Source organism: Dioscorea cayenensis, chromosome 4 (genome assembly GCF_009730915.1).
Source record: "Dioscorea cayenensis subsp. rotundata cultivar TDr96_F1 chromosome 4, TDr96_F1_v2_PseudoChromosome.rev07_lg8_w22 25.fasta, whole genome shotgun sequence".
NCBI lineage: Eukaryota > Viridiplantae > Streptophyta > Magnoliopsida > Dioscoreales > Dioscoreaceae > Dioscorea > Dioscorea cayenensis.
This window is the reverse complement of record NC_052474.1, coordinates 18,019,848-18,040,377: the sequence shown is the minus strand read 5'-3', so window position 1 is coordinate 18,040,377 and position 20,530 is coordinate 18,019,848. Positions and strand designations below refer to the sequence as shown.

Below are 20,530 nucleotides of genomic sequence, written 5' to 3'. Positions count from 1 at the left end.
AACTACCAGTATAATTCTAGAGGAATTTCAGATGGAAAGCCTACCGAGATCTTAGAGGCTAGTGAGGTTACAACATTAGTTGCCTAGGTGGAGGTTTTGAGCAAAAGATTGACATTTTATCCACCTAGAAACTAGCTGTAGTTATTGCTTGTCATACGTGTGGGGGAGGACATACATGACAGATTGTCCCATTGTAGGAGTGGCGTATGAACCCACTGAGCAGGCTAACTTCATTGGTAGTATCCTCCGACCACAAGGAAACCCCTACAACAACACATACAATCCAAGAGGGAGGAATCATCCCAATTTCTCTTGGTGAAATCAAGGACAATAGCAGAAGCCCCCACCTGGGTTTCCTCCTCATCCACATTAGGATAGAAAACCCATTCTTGAGGATAGCCACACTCGGTTCATACAAACTTGGAGGATAGCCTCACTCTTAAGCAATTAGATGCTAGGTTCTAGAGCATAGAGCCTATAATGATGAATCAGTAGGCTTCTCTCTGAAACTTGGAGAATCAGGTTGGCCAGATTGCAAAGTTGTTGTCTAAGTGACCATATAGCAGTCTACCAAGTAACACTAAGATAAACCCTGACGAGCACCTCAAGGCTATCATTCTTAGGAGAAGTAAGGAAGTGGGAATGAGTAGAGACCAGGTGATGGAGAAGGAGAAAGAGCCGACAGATTGAGGTTTCTAAAAGCCTGGCAAAAAAGGGATGAGCTACTCCCATTATTGAGGAGACTATACCACCATCGGTGAATTGGTATATTCCATAACTTCCATACATCTCTAGGGAAAAGAGTACCCGTACAGATGAATAGTTCAAAATATTTTTTAGATTTATTAAAGCAGCTTCACATCAATGTGCCGTGTGTGGAGGCATTGTCTCAAATGCCTAAGTACCTGAAGTTTCTCAAGGACCTACTAATGAACAAGAAAAAATTTGAGGAAGTCTCTATAATCACATTGAGTGGTACAAGCTTGACACTTGATATGTTCTTGAGTAGACATATTTTTCTATATATTTTACATGCAGTGAGCATCACTTTCAACATGGTTTATGTCTCATATAGTGTATTTGGTGTTCTTTTGTGTAATTAGGTTGTGAATGCCTTGAAGGAAGAAAAAGAAGCAAAGACAGGTTATAAAGACACATTTTGTTAGTTCTTGTGAAACTTAAAGATCAAGACACAAGAGGAGATCTTTCATCCGTCATAGAGTCGAGGAAGCCTTTGGCAATCTTGCTTCGGAGAAGGATCCTTGAAGATGTTGAGCGACCCATCAAGGCCATCATTAGGAATTCGAGGGGGGTTTTCTCTATGTTTATATTGCTTTCTATTGCATTATTCTTTGCTTTATAACTCACCCCATGGAGGGCTAAACCCTAGTAGGTATTTGGGCATGTGAACCCTAGGATCTTATCTTTTGTATGTCATATTGATTTTTGTGATTGATTGGTGTTGCATGATTTGTTGACTTGGTGAGAGAGAGGTCTCCATTAGGGTTAGAACTCAAAGATTAAAGAGGGTTAAGAGGATGAGTCATGAGATAGTGGAGCGTCCCCTTTCCTCTCTGATGAGTGCTTCCTATCTCCGCCGAGACCTTGTATGGGGTTTGGAATCTTCCACCTAGAAGTAGGGTTAGATCTATCTTTAGGAATCGGTTACACTCCTAGGTATCCCTAGAGTCTATTGCGGTCATATGAGGTGTGAGGTGTTGAGATTGAGTGATTTCTCCACTGGGACCTTGTAGGGGACTAGTATTGGTAGCCTAAAGGTAGGGATCGATTGTTCTTGGATTACCTCGACTTATCTAACTCGATTTAGGAACATTATTAAGTCTTTCACTTCATGTTAAGATCCTAGGGGGAGCATTACCCGGGTACCTCATCATTTTTGATTGAGATCTCCCTTATTATCTACTTGTCCTTTACTTGCTTACATTAGTCTTATACTTGCAATTAAGTTCATTTCATCACAACCTTGATTTTGACTAGATAACTGAGATGTGGTTACTAGTAATAGTTTCATTCCTTGTGGATTTGACTACTCACTCACACGGTATTTTATTACTTTGACACCCATGCACTTACAGTACAAATATGCAATTCGGTCGTGTCAGCACTCTCACAGAACCAGATGCTAAGGAAGATGAAAGATTTAAGGAGTTTCACCATCCCTTGCAATATTGGTAGTTTGGTGAATGAGGAAGCCCTAGCGGACATAGGAGAAAGTATTAATGTCATGCCATTTACCATGCTTCTAAGGTTAGGGTTTACTGACCTCAAACCTACTAGGATGAATCTCCAATTAGCGGACCGATCCATTTGGCATATTAGAGGTGTAATTGATGATGTGCTAGTGAAAATAGATAAATTCATCTTCCTAGTTGATTTTGTGATCTTAGATGTTGATGAGGATGTTAAGGTACCCCTCATTTTAGGCCGGTCATTTCTAGCCACCTCCCAAGCCCTTATTGATGTGAGCTGATATGCCCCTTATGTAACTGTAAGTGCACAGGTTGTAAAAAGTAGTAAAGTGTACCCAATGAGGGATCGGGTAGTTGATTCCACAAGGACTCATAAACTTTTAGTACTAATTGATCCTCCAATATCTAGTCAGTTTAATTATTAGTGAAGTGTTCTAATCTATGAATCTGAGAAAGGAAGAAAGTGTTGGAAGCAAAGAGATAAACCTAGAAAATAGCAACAATGGAGAATAGCACCCTAGATCGATCCTCTAGTGCAAAAGGTAGTGACTCTCCTACAATGGCTATATGGTACATCCTATGAATTCTATGTTTGCCCTCAAAGCCTTATCATATCTATGGCAATCAACTATGCAAAGGCCTATAACTGTATCAAGAGTAATCATGCACAATCCAATTTTGCAACCACCTAAAGTGATAACAACTACGGTATTAAACACACGCCAAGTTCTGCATTCGTATCTAAGCAATATCATGCACATAAAGTTATATGAAACAAGTTTTAACATAAAAAATAATGGAACTTCATTGTCAATGTAAGATAGTAATCAAACTACAAATTAATACATAGGATCATGAATTTGGGGCACTAGAGATGGTTTTCCCCTCATAGCTTCACAAAACAATGGAAAGAAAGAGAAAGAAATGAAATCAAAATCCATATACTCCCTATTTGTTTCTTAGTCAAAACAGTTGCTCTCCTAGGAAGGATTTGTTAGCCAAGCTCCATTCCCAGTCATGCATCTCAATCATCAATCCAGTCTCCCATAAGATGGTCCTCAAGGTCGCCCAAGAGTTACCTCCAAATCTTCAAGCTGAACCCCCATGGAACCGTAACTTTGGGTCTTTAAAAAGAAGTTTTCAACCAAAGCATGGGCATGCTTGAGCCGTGCTTTTTGGCCATGCTCTTTGTGGCTAGATCTAGGGTTTTAGCATTAGTTTAGTTTTCAGTAGATAAAGAAATGCACGCCCAAAAGCGCACTCGTACTTGGGCCGGGCATCCATAAGCATGACTGTGCTTAAGGCACAGAAGCTGTGCTTCGTTTCTTCAGAAGTCTTTCTTGAAATCCAGTGATTTACATGGCTCAAAAGCACGGTCGTACTTAGGCCATGCTTGTCCTAGGAATTACCACTTTGTCCAATTTGATGCCAAATTCACTCCAATACTTTTTCTATTTACCCGAGAGCTTTTAATCTGCATCGAGAATGAGGAGATACCCAAAGTAGTACTAAAATATTTAAAAAAATTTATCAAGGACAAGCAAAATATGTATATAAAATGTACTGATCAAGAGCAATGGTAGAATGACTCTATAAAAATTCGCTCACTTATGATGATAGTTGTTATTTCATGGACATGACTGACTCTATTATTGATGAATTTGTTCAAGAAATGGTGCACAAAGAGTCTTACAATTAGTTATTGGATGAGCCTCAAGACCAAGAGACACCTCCTTTGCTTACAACAAATTCAGTTGAGGAATGCAAGTATAAGAAGCATTGGAATGAATTCACTTCTCCCAAGAAGGGCAAAAGGAAACCTTTACTCAAGGAGGTAACATTTGATTCTGTCAAGCTGATTGGTAAGCTTCCTATTTTCTTTGATTTCACACTTTGGCACTATTTCAGAGATACACATGTTACTTTAAAGAGTATTCCAATTTGGAATCTCCTTGATATGTGCACACGAGCTATGTAAATTTAGTGACATAAAACAAGCGCTTTATGGGAGGCAACTCAAGCGTTTTTCATTTTTTAGTTTGGTTTGTATTTTAGTTATTATTGTTTGATTTTATTTGAGTTAGTAATAAAATTCTTGGCGTGTCTTTGTTTTCCATGATTTGGTTGGTTGAAAGTCATCTTAGACACTCATTTTTGTGCTCACCAGGTCATATTTGTACTTGAGCATTCTTTCTAAAATAGGAGAAACTCTGCTAAAATTTCTAGGATGCTTACAGGCTACTAACGCTCGTATGCCAAGCTGTAATACCTCAATATAGAGCTCCACAGGCATTTTTAGCCCCATAATCCACCCCGCAAGGGGTTTCTAGAGAGTCTTATGCGTGCAATTATGGCTTGTAAGTCTGGAAGATCATAGTTCAGAGATACCTTATGGTTACTTATGTCTATAAGGGAAGCTGTGAGTGTTATATAGAGCACTTTATGGCATACCCAGAAACCTTTATAGCCCGTACCTCCATGGGATCTAACTTAGGTTCCTTGCGGGCATATTACGCTCGTAAGCCAGACCATAAGAGTAATTTAGAGAATTTTATGGGTTACCGTGTAAAGGCTCTTACGGCCGTAACCTTCATTATAAAGGAGCTGAAACCCTTACGGGGTAGGCTTTACGGTCGTAGGAAGCCCGTAAATGTTCATACCGAGAGAATTATAATCGCAGTTTACACCCATAAGGCACCAGTAAGCACCTCGGGTTTAAGCACCGCCGACGACCTTTGATCTTCATTTCTAATTGTTTCTCACTAGTTATTGGTCACCGACATGTCATTCTCCTACTATTTAACTCCCCTTGTTCTCCTCTTTCGATCTTGAGTGCTTAGAACAGGTTTGGACTCAGTTTGGAAGCTTTGTGCTGGCTGAAGTTTTGGTTTTTTGGTTTCTTCTTCTTGGTCAAAGATATGCTCTTTTCTTAGATTTCTTCAGTTTTTAGTCATTCAAATGTATGTTTATGATTGCTCGAATATTTATTAATGCTTGAATGACAATTTTATTATGAAATTTGTAATTTTTTGAGCTTCATTGTAGAAGAGGTGTCCTTACAACCTAAGCCTTAGGCTTAAGACTGTAAGGCTTACTGTAAAGATGAGTTTCCTCTTGGCTTATAGCCATAAGTCTGCTTGTAAGCAAGGCATAGGCCCTCCTAATTCAAGTAAAATTCCATATTGTGAAGCTAAACTTGGTATTTTTCTTATGCAGAGGATGACTTGAGCTAAGAAAACTGCTGTCATGATTGGACAAGCAAAAGCGACCCGAGGCATCAACCTCAAGCCTAGTGACCGAGGAGATATCAACAGCCTAGTCCCTTCAACACTAACATTATCACATGCTCACTTCTGAGAGTGGTTTACCTACTTAAAGATGAAGCGGTTTGGCCTGTTCAGTACAGTGGACTGGTGACAATGCCCTTTTGCGTGTGAACCGCAAGTACACGGGTTTGTCGAAGTAATAATACCCTAGTGAGTGGGTAGTCGTATCCACGGAGAATAGTGATAAGAAACACCAAGATTGCTATATAACTAGAATGAAGATGAATTGATAATGGTGTGAACAAAGTCAATGAAAATGGAAATAAAGAAAGAAGATGAAAGAGAGACGCTATAAAAATGAGATGAAAAAGGCAATCGATAGAAAGTGGGCACTCGGGCATTGCTCCCCCTAGGACAATTGCTTCAAGTGTAAAACCAACTATTATGTCTCCTAAATGATGCTTAATGAGTCGTAGAAATCCTAAAATACACGGTCCCAAACCTAAGGTCAACCGTGACTAACTCTACACTATGTCCCGGTGGAGAAATCACTCAGTCTGAACACCTCACACTATGCAAAGTTGCTTAAAGCTCTGGAGACTCCAAGTGATAAACCCTATTCCCTAAAATAGATCTAACCCTTTGGTCCAGGCGAAAAACCTCTAGTCATAATTAAGCCCCAATACTAAGGATTACTTCAATGCTTTACTCTGTTGCTTGCGCAACTAAGCCCCAGCAGAGTTTCTCTCTTAGCACTTCACTCTATTGTGACCACAAAGAACTCTTGTAATACAGAGGTAGCATAAACCACAATAAAGGGGAAAGGGGACGTTCTACTATCTCTCGACTCACCCTCTCGACTCTCTCTAATGTTATTTTGTCTAACCCTCATGGTGTGTCACTCACTCACAAGGATAACAAATGTAGGCTCTCAACCCTAGTGTCTCTCTAAAGGAAAACCCATACAACAAGCATTTAAGATTGGAACACAATTAAAGACATCAATTAAAGAAACATAATAGAAAGGTCAAAGAAACAATATCATCCTAGGGTTTACAAGTCCAAGTACCCACTAGGGGTTTAGCCCTCCATGGAGCAAGATATAATCAATAATGAAATTGAAAGTAAGAGCATGCAATCCATAAGTAAAACACCGTTGGTATTTGTTTCGATGGTCTTGTAGAGCAGCTGAGTCTTCTGCAAAGGTTTGCTCGTCAAGCCTAGGGCACACCTCGCTAAATCGATGCTGACAAAAGCTACACCAATAACTCTCTTCCAAAACAATGCAGTGTTGAAGGCCATTGAACTATTCCAAAAACCTTTCCAAAGACTCTAAACCCTAGCCACGAGCGCCTCCAAAGATGTGGAAAAGGTGAAGAAAGGATGGAAAGAAGGATTCCCAAATCGGCTGAAATCGCGGCTTTAAATAGGGTAGAATCAGCCATCTACAGGGGTGTGTGGAATTTCCACACGCTTGTGTGAATCTGCAAAAATTCAATTTTCAGCGGCTTGTGAACAATAACTACTACAATAAATTACTACAGTGATTTGCTACAGTATTTGCCACAATACTCTGTCAAAATACTGCCGAATCCACACTTTTCATCGAGGCAACATAAACAGGCATATGTCTATGCTATAGATCACGTTGCATCTTTAAAGAAAAGCATATTTGATGACAATCTTGCTAGCTTTACACAAGTCAGAACACATGAGTGTGACTACCTTTGTGCCCCTCCAATTTGCATATTTCCTTGAGCATAATGAAGAGTGTCTTCACATTTGTTCACTCTAAGAATTCATCAATCAAGTGCACTCGTAATCTACTTTGGCTTCTTTCTTCTATATTTGTCTCCACAAACCTACATGCACAAAAGGACACAAATACACATGTATTAGAGACAAAATCTGAGAAAATCAATGCTCATCATAAGAAAAGAATACTTCGTATTGCTAATACACAAGCACTTATCAACTGGCCTGTCCTCGGTCAGTTGGGGCTTGAGAAGAAGATTTGAGGGATGTTTGAGACATGTAGATGGAGTCACCTCTCTTCTTTCAAGGAGCAAGTATTCAAAGACACAACCCTCGAGGTCCTGAGCACATTTGAGCTTGACCGAGGATTGGTCGGCTTTAACCTGGAGGGCTCCATTTGATTCTAATTGTTAGGGGAGTAGTGAACGATGATGTACATAGAGTTCACTCTAATATCTAGATTATATGACATGGACTTCACTAGCACCCTATAGAATGAGCAGCTCTTGATAGATTTCCAATTCGGCATTACCTCTAAGGGAGTTTTGTTCCACCTAAGCTGTAGTCAAAGCTATAAACCACGCCTCAGGAAGGCCCCATTTCTTTCATGATTGGCTTTAAGGTATGTGTATGCTATCATAGTTCATTCATTCGCAAGTGTAGTAGACAACAATAAAGTGGTGGGACGGCAAAGGCTTCTAGTTCTATATAGCTTGACTAAGAGTTGTCTCATCTACCTAGGGTACATGGTGATAGATGTTATCGCACACTAGGATCATGATGTATATTTAAGTGTGATTTTCGCCTGCCCCTACATCACCAGACTTACTAGAGGCATAGGGTTGACCGATCGACTTTAGGGGTAATAGGTGTTTGGCAGCATAGCTCCCCTCGGCATCGAGACATTACGATTGATGGGGATGGTCATCCACCGCTGCGGCCATTACATTCACATCCTAAACCCCATAGAGTAGTCACCATTAGGCGGTGAGGATGTGATGAGGAGTCAGATGATGAGTTTGATAGTGAGTTATCTTGACAAGGTCCCCTTGCGTATATCCCGCAAGTGCACGGGTTTATCGAAGTAATAATCCCGGGTGAGCGGGTATCGAATCCACAGAGAGTAGGGAATAAAAATACTTAATTCGATTCTTAGCTATGTGAAAGATCAATATTAAGGTGTGTGATAATGATTCAATTCTCAACAATAAAAGCAACAAGAAAGAGAGCAAAAGTAAAGAAGGGGGGTAAGGCAATCGATAGAGATGGGGTACCTGGATAATGCTCCGCACAGGATAATTGTTTCAACTGCAAGAACCCTCTATTATGTTTCCTAATCAATGCAATTGTGAGTCATGGACATCCTTAATTACATAGTCCCAAATCTAAGGTCAACTATGCCTAACTCTATACATGTCCCGGAGGAGAAATTGAACAATCTCAACACCTCGCACTCGCATATAGTTGCAATGAGTTCTAGGGATTCCAAGTGATAAATCTCTTCCTTAATATAGACCTAACCCTTTGGTTAAGGTGGAAGGTCCCTAACCACAATTAAGCCCTAGATACTAAGATCACCTCAACACTTCACTCCATTGCACGCGTAACTAAGCACCAGCGGAAGTTCATCCCTTAGACCATTCACACTATTATGACAGCAAAGAACTCGAGGAACAGAGGTAGAATCTATCACGCCGGAGGGGAAAGGGGACGCTCCTGTACCTCTCGACTCACCCTCTCAACCCTCTCCAACCTAGCTTTGTCTAACGCTCGTGGTGTGTCACTCACTCACAAGGTTACCAACAAGAACTCTCAACCCTAGTGTCACTCTAGTGGAAATGTTCATACAATCAAGAATTCAAGGTTGGAACTTATAATAAATATCAATTTATTGAAAACATAAAAAAGAGGTTCAAAGAAACAAATACATCCTAGGGTTCACAGTACCAGAGTACCCACTCGGGGTTTAGCTCTCCATGGAGCTAAGTACAATCAAAGAAATAGAATATAAAAGCAATGAATCCATAAAGAAACCCCCTCGATGGTGGTATCGATGGTCTTGTGGAGAGTCCTCTACTCATCGCAAGGGATCCTTTGTCCGGCCTGGGATACACCTCGCCAGATCGGTGCCGACGAAAGCTCTCCCAATAACCTTCTTCCAAACGACGCGCGATGTCAGAGCCATAGAACCTCTCCAAAAACCTAGCCAATACCCCTCGAAACCCTAGCCGAAGCCCTCTCGCAAGTTGCGGAAAAAATGGAGAAAAGAATATCAAAATCGGGGCTGAATCGGCTTTAAATAGGGCTGGAATCAGGCGACTACACGGGTGTGGATGCTCCACGCGCCCGTGCAAAATTTCCACACACTCGTGTGGATTCTCTGTTTCTCTGGTTTCTTGGCCGGCTGTGAACAGTGCTGCTACAGTACATACTACAATGTTGCTACAGTGCTCTGCTACAATATTCAACCTGAATAGCTTCCCAATTCCATACTTTCATCGGGGTAACACAAACGGGCACACGTTCACGTCGTGGATCACTTGCTTCTTCAATGGTGTACACGTTGGTGAAACTCTTGTTCTATGTGCATAAGTCGGAATGCTCGAGTCTGACTGCCTTTGTGCCCCTCCAAATGGATGTGCCAACTCGAATACGAGGAGGTTGGCACATACTCTAGCATCTCACATCGACCTATGTCTTCGCGTTTGAACCTTAGCAAGATTTCCTCCAAAATCGGTACATTGTGATCCACATTGGCCTATTTCCTTTATACTCGGCCTCACAACCCTACCTGCATAAAAGTAACATAAAAACACACATATTAGTGTAAAAACCCGAGAAAAGTAATGCTCGACATAAGGAATGAACATTTTGCATTCGTATCGCACAAGCACTTATCAAACTCCCCCACACTTAAGCTTTTACTTGTCCTCAAGCAAAAATTAAACATTCTGTGCATTAATAAAGAAAATATTGAAAGTGCTTGGCCTTAGGTTCACCAAAGTATACAAAGAGAGCATTCTACAAGTAAGGGAAATTTCAACATTAAAAACAAAAAATCAAAGCTCTAGCTAAAAACTTGAATAAAAAAGGACAACAAACCCGAAATAGTGTACGTGTGTGAACTCACTCAAAACAACCCAAGGTATACTCCTCAAAATTCTAAGTACAAGGGACTTATTTATCTACAAAAGTGACAACAATTTCAAAGATGGTAGTAGCTTCACACATCCTCTAAGGTAGCCCTTTCCAAAGCGGCCGCTAAGGTGGCTTTCACACTTTCGAGGTGGTAGCTCTTTCTACCGGAGTGGTAGCTTTCACTCATCCTATGAGATAGCTCTTTCTCTCATTAGGGCATAGCTAGTATCCGACTTATGAGAGTAGCTTCATACTTCATAGGTTTTAGCTCTTTCCACCCTACAAGCACAAATAAACAATAAAACTATTTTGTTCTTTCTTTTCATTTTCCATTTTTTCCTGAGAATTTAGCACAAGAAAATAAACCTAACTAGTCCCTTTAACATCGAACATGAGTTTCCAATAGAGTTCAAAGAGTGAGTAGTGCACTAAATATAAATCGGGCAAAAATTCCTAGAAATTCAAGCAAGAACTAGAGCATGAAAAACATTCAATGTTAGAAATTCTCCTAAACTCAAGAATACAATCATTGCAACTAAGGTGAACTGCCATTGTCTATGTGAGCATATATCAATCAAGAACAATAGAAAAGATGTGTGCACTATGAAACTCCCCCCCCCCCCACACTTAAGTTGTACATTGTCCCCAATGTACACATTCAAGCTCACTCAAAAATATAAATCATTCAAAAAGCAAATGTGGGAGAAGCAATCAAAACAATACTCCCCTGACTCCTAGTGTGATGTTTGATGAAGCTAGTTCATTGGGAGTAGGGTTCCAATGGGTTGTGAAGCTCACACGGCCAAGTACCTCAGTACCTTGGCCGTGCCCATGACCAAGTCTCAATTCCCAAGAAGACAAGACCATCTGCACACATACACGAGGGGGTTCAGTGAAGCTCAATAAAGATAAAATAAATCGAGTGTATATAAAAAGATAAACCAATGAATACAACTCAATGATGCAAAATGAAAAATAAACTCGGAAGGAGAATCCTTTACGAGTGAAAAAAAGTCTAAAAAAAGCAGGGAAAAAAATAAAAATAAAATGCAAGAAAGTAAAGAAAGGGAAAAATCAAGTGTCGTTAGTCGCTCTCAGGTGGCGGTCTTTCATGCATTTGCTGGTAAAAGCACATAGTGGGTCTACCGGTGCCGGGTAGAGGATGGAGGTGCTAGAGGAACTGAGGGGGCCGGAGGAGTCCTCGGCCGCAATACAAATGATGAGGCGACGTCTCGCTCTAAAATCTGCTGTAACATGTCGAAACGCGCCATGAACTCTGTGTACTGAGTGGCCTGCGTAGCCCTAATCTCGGCAATTTCTGCTCGAGCCTCAGCCACCTTTGCCCGTATCACTCCTAAAGCGCTCTCGAGCCTCTCAAAATGATCATGGGTTCGAGATGGTGGAAACGTACGCACGGGGGTGGTTCCTCTACCACTGGAGGTGTCTCGGTCTCCATCGGTGCTGGTTGGGGCTCGCGAGCGGGCTGAGATGCCCAGCTTCATCCTCGAATGGTATGTTCAGCACATAAACACCATTTGAATATTTATGGACTAACCCCATGAGCCTCATTGTCTCTAACCCAATGGGTGTTGGTATTATCGCCTTCTCAGTTCCGGTGATTTTGTCTCTGCGACCCATCCCCACAATGAGTCTAGTAATATATAGACCTGAAAAGATGACACCCAATCTGGAATATTATCCTTGATGCTTCAGATACTCCGCTAAAATATGCCCCAGATGGACTGGTTCGTTCCGAACCATGGGGTACAAGTACAGAAGCTCTTGCTTGTTGATGACTCCTGTGCTATCACCGTGACCATTCACAGACCTGCTCATGATGCCGTGAAGATATCTGTAACTAGGTCGAGATAAACATGAGGCCATAGACACTCCTGGTTCATATCGCCCCTTTCCACATAGTAATGTATACGCCTCAATGGGAGATAAACCCGACATGTCCATTGGAAGATTCTCATACTCCTCAGTTTCAGTATACTCTTCATCATATAGACCAAGTCTAGTGGAAAACTGTGTGACACTCATACTATGATGTTGCCCAAGGCCAAGGGCTCTGAACTGAATAATGCTGACACTATCAAAATGAGCATAAGAGCGGTCGAACTCAAACGAAGCAAGTACCTCCAAAGTGAGTGCGCGGATAGCAGGATCATGAATACTCAATAACTTGTGCCAATTACCGACCAATAATAATTTCTCGACCTCGTCAGCCATGTCATCCGCTAGCTGCACCTTTCTAAGTAACCCAACATCCGGGATTTGCGTTTGATAAAACTTAAGCTTCTCTAACCGCTCAAACTGAGCTTTATGCGCAGGGAGTGTGAATTCCATGATTTCCGGCTCAGGGGCAAGCTTTCGAGGACGTTTGGTAACTGCTTTCTTCGATTTGGTGGCCATACTTGCATGTATTAAAAAGAAAATCAATCAGTTCCATTCAGACTGCAGGAAGATAACAACACAGGGAGTAGGGAATCAATCAAGTGCACGGGTTTGTCGAAGTAATAATCCCGGGTGAGCGGGTATCGAATCCACAGGGAGTAGGGAATAAAAATGCTTAATTTGATTCTTAGCTATGTGAAATATCAATGATAAGGAGTGTGATAATGATTCAATTCTCAACAATAAAAGCAATAAGAAAGAGAGCAAAAGTAAAGAAGGGGGGTAAGACAATCGATATAGATGGGGTACCTGGATAATGCTCCGCCTAGGATAATTGTTTCAAGTGTAAGAACCTTCTATTATGTTTCCGAATTAATACAATTGTGAGTCATGGAAATCCTTAATTACATAGTCCCAAATCTAAGGTCAACTATGCCTAACTCTATGTATATCCCGGAGGAGAAATTGAACAATCTCAACACCTCTCACTCGCATAGAGTTGCAATGAGTTCTAGGGATTCCAAGTGATAAATCTCTTCCTTAATATAGACCAAACTCTTTGGTCCAGGTGGAAGGTCTCTAACCACAATTAAGCCCTAGATACTAAGATCACCTCAACACTTCACTCCGTTGCACGCGCAACTAAGCCCCAGTGAAAGTTCATCCCCTAGACCATTCACTCTATTATGACCGGAAAGAACTCAAGGAACGGAGGTAGAATCTATCACGCCGGATGGGAAAGGGGACGCTCTTGTACCTCTCAACTCACCCTCTTAACCCTCTCCAACCTAGCTTTGTCTAACGCTCGTGGTGTGTCACTCACTCACAAGGTTACCAACAAGAACTTTTAACCCTAGTGTCACTTTAGGGGAAATGTTCATATAAGCAAGCATTCAAGGTTGGAACTCACAATAAACATCAATTTATTAAAAGCATAATAAAGAAGTTCAATGAAACGAATACATCCTAGGGTTCACAATCACCCAAATACCCACTAGGGGTGTAGCTCTCCATGGAGCTAAGTACAATCAAAGAAATAGAATGTAAAAGCAATGAATCCATAAAGAAACCCCCTCGATGGTCATGTCGATGGTCTTGTGCAGAGTCCTCTACTCCTCGCAAGGGATCCTTTGTCCGGCCTAGGATACACCTCGCCAGATCGATGCCGACGAAAGCTCTCCCAAGAACCTTCTTCCAAATGATGCGCGATGTCGGAGAAGTAGAACCTCTCCAAAAACCTAGACAATACCCCTCGAAACCCTAGCCGAAGCCCTCTCGCAAGTTGGGGAAAGATGGAGAAAAGAATATCAAAATCGGGGCTGAATCGGCTTTAAATAGGGCTGGAATCGGGCGACTACATGGGCGTGGATGCTCCATGCTCCCGTGCGGAATTTCCACACGGGCGTGGATAATTTCCACATGCTCGTGTGGATTCTCTGTTTCTCTGGTTTCTCGGCCGACTGTGAATAGTTCTGCTACAGTACATACTACAATGTTGCTACATTGCTCTACTATAGTATTCGACTTGAATAGCTTCCCAATTCTATACTTTCATCGGGGTAACGCAAACGGGCACACGTTCTCGTCATGGATCACTTGCTTCTTCAATGGTGTACATGTTGGTGAAACTCTTGTTCTATGTGCATAAGTTGGAATGCTCGAGTGTGACTGCCTTTGTGCCCCTCCAAATGGATGTGCCAACTCGAATACCAGGAGGTTGGCACACACTCTACCATCTCACATCGACCTATGTCTTCGCGTTTGAACCTTAGCAAGATTTCCTCCAAAATCGGTGCATTGTGATCCACATTTCCCTATTTTCTTCATACTCGGCCTCACAACCCTACCTACATAAAAGTAACATAAAAACACACATATTAGTGTAAAAACCCGAGAAAAGTAATGCTCAACATAAGGAATGAACGCTTCGCATTCGTATCGCACAAGCACTTATCATATCTCTAGCATCATCTATTGTACTGACGGGCACATTTAGCCCAACAGCCCCTCCTAGATGTAGGTTTGAGATCCAGTAGTTCAGGGATGAGGTCTGATAGATTAGGGAGGACCATAAGGTGATCATAGTGACCCAGGCATGGCTACATGCTAATCATGGCCTTACCTTGGATATCTTATCCAGGTTGGTCCCTCCCACCAGCACCTACTCCAACGGTATCGACACCTCCATCGATAGACTCCGCGGCTTCAAAAAACTCCATTGAGCCTTAGTTTTTCTTTTTATTTTCAGTCATTGTATTTCTCATTTGTGGCAGGGGTTGGTCTTGTCTAGTTTTGTACTTATTTTGTGACATATTAGTAGATTTTATTTTCATTTTTTGTTATTTTCATTTTTGTTGACCTTGAATTTCTTCCCATTTTACTCGTACGAGTTTATTGCAACACCCACCTTCCTCAATTATAAAGGGGATGCTTGCTCAGTCTTTTCTAGACCTACGTGCATAGTAGACCGGTTTCAAGTATCATTGAAATTTCATATGTGAACCGTGGAAGTACTCATTTTCCAGTCCCTTTCTATTCTTATTTGTATTGTCTTGCATATTCATGTTTTACACACATTGACGACAATGTATGATTTAAGTGTGGGGGAGGGGTTTAGGATTTCTTAAATTCTTTTACTTGCCAAGTTATGATTTATGTCGGTACATTTGACATTTAGTCGGAGTTTTATAGTATAGTGGACACATGCGAGCTTGTTACTTTTTGAGTTCTATTTTTTAGTTTGCACTCTATTTTTGGTTATTCAATCAATTGAAGTACACAACTTCTTTATTGTAACAACTTAGACCGTGTATCACTTTATATAGTTTAGTTCATTTTACTTTAAGTACAATTAAATGAGAAACCCTTTGCAAATTTGAAAGAATTTGTTTGAAAAAGAAAAAATGTGGGAAATGGAAAAAGCTAACACTAGTAGATGTATAGAGCTACTCTCGATAAGTTGGATACTTTGTATGCCCTAACGAGAGAAAGAGCTACCTCTTTAGTAGAGTGAAAGCTACTGTGTTCTAGTAGAAAATGTGAAAAGACCTACCTCTCTTAAGCGTGAAAGCCACTTTATGAGGCCTTGTGAGAAAAGGCTACCTTAGGAGTTGTGTGAAGCTACCACCTTGCAAAGAAAAAGGTTTGTGAATTTTTTGCTATTGAAGTCTTATAGCTCAAATGAAGTGAAGTAGAGAGTTGTAACACACACACACAATCAATAATCTTGAATAGAGTATTAACTATTTCTGGAACTTGAAATTTTCATCACTCTTGTATTGTGAACGCCCGACTACTTTTGAAACTCCCTAATTCTTAAGCACCTGAGGTTTTGCACTTTCCCTCTTAGTTTGTAATGTTTTAGTTTTATGTAAGGATAAGTAAAAGCTTAAGTGTGGCAAAATTTGATGAGTGTACAATGCTCAATTATTTTATATCATTTTATACACTGGCACATCCCTTGTGAGTGCATACTGCAAGTGCATTGGTTGTCGAAGTAATAAAGTACCCTGGTGAGTGGGTAGTCTTATCCACAGGGAATAGTGCTCAGAAACATAAGAATTTCTATATAACTATAGTGAAGCTGATTCAAGAGTAGTGTGAATAATATCAATGCAAATAAAAGTAAAGAGAAGAAAGAAAAGTGCAATAGGGATATAAGGAGAGGCAATCAATAGAAAATGGGGCACCCGAGCATTGCTCACACTAGAACTATTATTTTAAGTGTAAGCCAAATTATTATGCCTCCTAACTAATGTCTAATGAGTCGTGGAAATCCTAAAACACAAGGTTCCAAACCTAAGGTCAGCCGTGACTAACCCCCACACTATGCCTCGACGGAAAGGGATACTCTCAACGCCTCACACTGTGTGGGGTTAAATGAAGATTTAGGGACTCCAAGTGATAAACCCTATTCTCTAATATAAATCTAACCCTTTGGTCTAGGCGAAAGACCCCTATTCACAGTTAAGGCCCAGCACAAAGGATTACTTCAACACTTCACTTTGTTGCTCGCGCAACTAAGCCCCATGGAATTTGTCTCTTAGCACTTCACTCTATTGTGACCGCATAGAACTCTTGGAATGTGGAGGTATGATAAATTACATAGGAAGGGAAAGGGAACGTTCCGCTACCTCTTGACTCACCCTCTCGACCGTCTCCAACCTAGCTTGTCTAATCCTCATATGGTGTCATTCATCGATAAGGATTACAAAGATAGATTCTCAACCCTAGTTTCACTCTAAGGGAAAAACAATTTAACAAGAATTCAAGGTTGGAACTCAATTAAAAACATCAATTAAAGAAAAATAAAGAAAGATCAATGAACCAAAATTATCATAGGGTTTACAAGTCCAAGCACCCACTAGGGGTTTAGCTCTCTCCATGGAGCAAGTTACAATCAATAATGAAATCGAATATGAAAGCATGCAATCCATAAGTAAAACTGCCTCGTAGTCCATATCAATGGTCTTGTGGAGTTTCCTCGTCTTCTCCAAGAATTCCCTCGTCAAGCCTAGGCCACACCTCGCTGAATTGAGGCCGATGAAAGCTACCTCAATAACTATCTTCTGAAGGAACACGGTGTTAAAGGCCGTAGAACTAGTCTAAAGACCTAGCTAAAGCCTCTCTAAACCCTAGCTGTGAACACTTCTAAAGATGGGGAAAAAATCAGAAAATGCTTTCCAAAAGAATCTGACATCATAGTTTTTATATGGTTGGAATCGGGCATCCATACGGGCGTGTGGAATTTCCATATGTCTGTGTGAATCCCCAAAAGTTGTTTTCCTGTGATCTATGAGCATTAACTTCTACATTGATTTTGTTACAGTGATTTGCTACAGCACTGCTACGGTACTTCACCAAAATACTCCCGAATCCACACTTTTCATCAAGGCCACATGAACGGGCACACATCCATGTGGTAGATTGATAAGTGCTAGTGTATTAGTAATACGAATTATTCTTTTCTTGCACTGAGCATTACTTTTATTAGGTTTTAGCGCTAATACATGTGTATTTGTGTTACTTTGGTACATATAGGTTTGTGGAGCCAAATATATAAGAAAGAAGCAAATATAAATCGGGAATGCTCTATTTGATGAAATCTTGGAAGAAACAAATGCGAAGACACAAGTTGGGCTCAAAAATACAAGAATGTGTGCCAACCTCCATGTATTTAAGCAATTACAATGAGCTAGAGGGGCATGAAGGTATTCACATTTGCATATCCAGACTTGTGCAATGATATCAAGATCTTCACTAATGACTGTTTTTATTTAAGAGGCGACGTGATCTACGGCATAAACGTGTGCTCGTTTATGTTTCCTCGATGAAAACTATGAATCAGGAGTGTTTTAAGTGGGGTACTATAGCAGGTTAATGTAGTAAAAAATGCTGTAGCAATTCACTGTAGTAGTTACTATTCACTACTTGCGGAAAATCAGGATTCCAGAAGAATCCACATGACAGCGTGGAATTTCCACAGGGGCGTGTGGAAATTCCACAGGGGTGTGTGAAACATCTACAAGGCCATGTGGATACCTGATTCTAGCCTATTTAAAGCTGTGATTCAGCCCGATTTCAGGATCCTTTTTCCCCATCTTTTCTCCAACTCTTGAGAGGCTTGCTGCTAGGATTTAGAGATGTATTGGCAAGGCTTTTGGAGTGGTTCTATGGCTTTGACATCGTGTTTCTCTTGGAAGATAGCTATTGGGGGAGCTTTCGTCGGCACGATATGGTGAGGTGTGTCCTAGGCTTGATGAGGGGACCTTTGGAAAGGATGAGGCTACTCTACAAGACCATCGACATGACTACCGAGGGGGTTTTCCTATGGATTACTTATTTTACTTTCGATTTTACTATTGATTGTATCTTGCTCCATTGAGAGCTAAACCTTAGTGGGTACTCGGATTTGAGAACCCTAGGATGTATTTGTTTCATTAACCTTTTATTATGCTTTCCTTAATTGATGTTTTAATTGAGTTCCAATCTTGAATGCTTATTGTATGATTTCTCCCTTAGAGTGACACTAGGGTTGAGAGTTCATATTGGTAATCTTTGTGAGTGAGTGACACACAACGAGGATTAGACAAAGCTAGATTGGAGAGGGTCGAGAGGGTGTGTCGAGAGATAGAGGAGCCCCCCCTATCCCTTCCGATGTGATTTATCCTACCTCCATTTACTAGAGTTCTTTATGGTCACAATAGAGTGAAGTGCTAAAAGGATGAACTCCATTGGGATCGTGTATCTTAGGATGTCCATGACTCATTGAGCATTAGTTAGGAAGAATAATAGATGGTTTTGCACTTGAAGCAATAATCCTAGGCGGAACAATATCCGAGTACCCCACTTCTTATCGATTGCCTTTCCTGTCACTTATTTGAGCCTCTCTTTCTTATTTCTTTTATTTTGTCTACGTTACATCTTATCAAAACAATCATTGTTTTATCTTCACTTGGTTAAGTAGCAATCTTGGTGTTTATATTCCTTATTTCATGTGGGTACGATACCCCACTCACCTGGGATTTATTACTTCGACATACCCATGCACTTACGGGTCACACGCAATGGATGTGTTAAGTTTTTGGCGCCGTTGCTGGGAATAGGCATTTAGAGATACTTTGCACTTTGCTATCTTAGTTATTCATTCATTTATTCTATTTCACATCTCTTTATTCTATCATCATTCGGATTTATTTTCTTTCTTTTGGTGCAGCTCCAGGTTATGACCCGAGGAAACTCTTTGAAATTCATTAACGGTGATCCTGAACTTGAATGTACACTCAGAAGAAGGGGTAAAGAACCTATGTAATAACCGCCTAATCAAGCTGAAATAGAAATTGAAGGGTCAGACAATATGGAAGAGCAGAATAAACAACAGAGAACACTTTCTTACTATGCCAGACCCTCAGTTTTGGGCACACAATCTAGTATTGTGTGACCCCCAATTACAAATCCAATTTTTTGAGCTAAAGCCAGTATTCAGCCAGATGGTTCAGTAGTCAGCTCAATTCAATGGTTTGGCCGATGAGCATCCAAAAAATCACATCGAAAATTTCTTGGAAGTTTGTGACATGCTAAAGATCAATGGAGTTTTGGATGATGCTATTAGATTAGGGGCTTTCCCATTCTCTCTCAAAGGAAGAGCCAAGTAGTGGCTTCATTCCTTGCCAAAAACATCCATCACGACTTGGAATGAGATGGTCCCAGCTTTCCTTGCAAGGTACTTCCCTCTAGGAAAGTCGGCAAAGCTTCGTAATGAGATATCATCATTTGTTCAGATGGAATTTGAATTCTTGTTTGAGATGTAGGAGCTATTCAAGGATCTCTTGCGGAAGTGTCCACAACATGGATTTCCGGAATGGATGATCATTCAAACTTTTTACAACGGGTTGAATCCAAGTATAAGACAATTTCAAGATGCCACCGTTGGAGATACAATGGGGAGCTAGACCCCTGATGAAGTCCGACAATTGGTAGAAGAAATGGCCTTGAATAGCTACCAATGGAATGCAAGAGAAAGGAAGAAAGTGGCCGGACTCCATGAGATCGATGCGGTTACATCTTTGGCAGCCCAAGTAGAGGTAATGAGCAAGAAATTGGATACTTCGACTTAAACGAGGGTGGCTACTCTCACGAGTTTTAATGGTTGTGGGGGTTCACGTATGCCGTCTGATTGTCCTATTTCAATTGCTACCTCAGCACCGACTGATCAAGTAGACTTTGTGGGCAATTCGAGAAGAGTATAAGGCAATCCTTATAGCA

General features: G+C 40.8%; 1 non-coding gene across 1 annotated transcript; it reads right to left on the bottom strand.

Annotated features, from left to right (window-relative positions):
* Positions 1-20,013: 20,013 nt before the first annotated feature.
* Positions 20,014-20,120, bottom strand: LOC120259641. Its single transcript, XR_005536198.1, has one exon. It is a non-coding gene; the product is annotated as a small nucleolar RNA R71 (small nucleolar RNA).
* Positions 20,121-20,530: the final 410 nt, after the last annotated feature.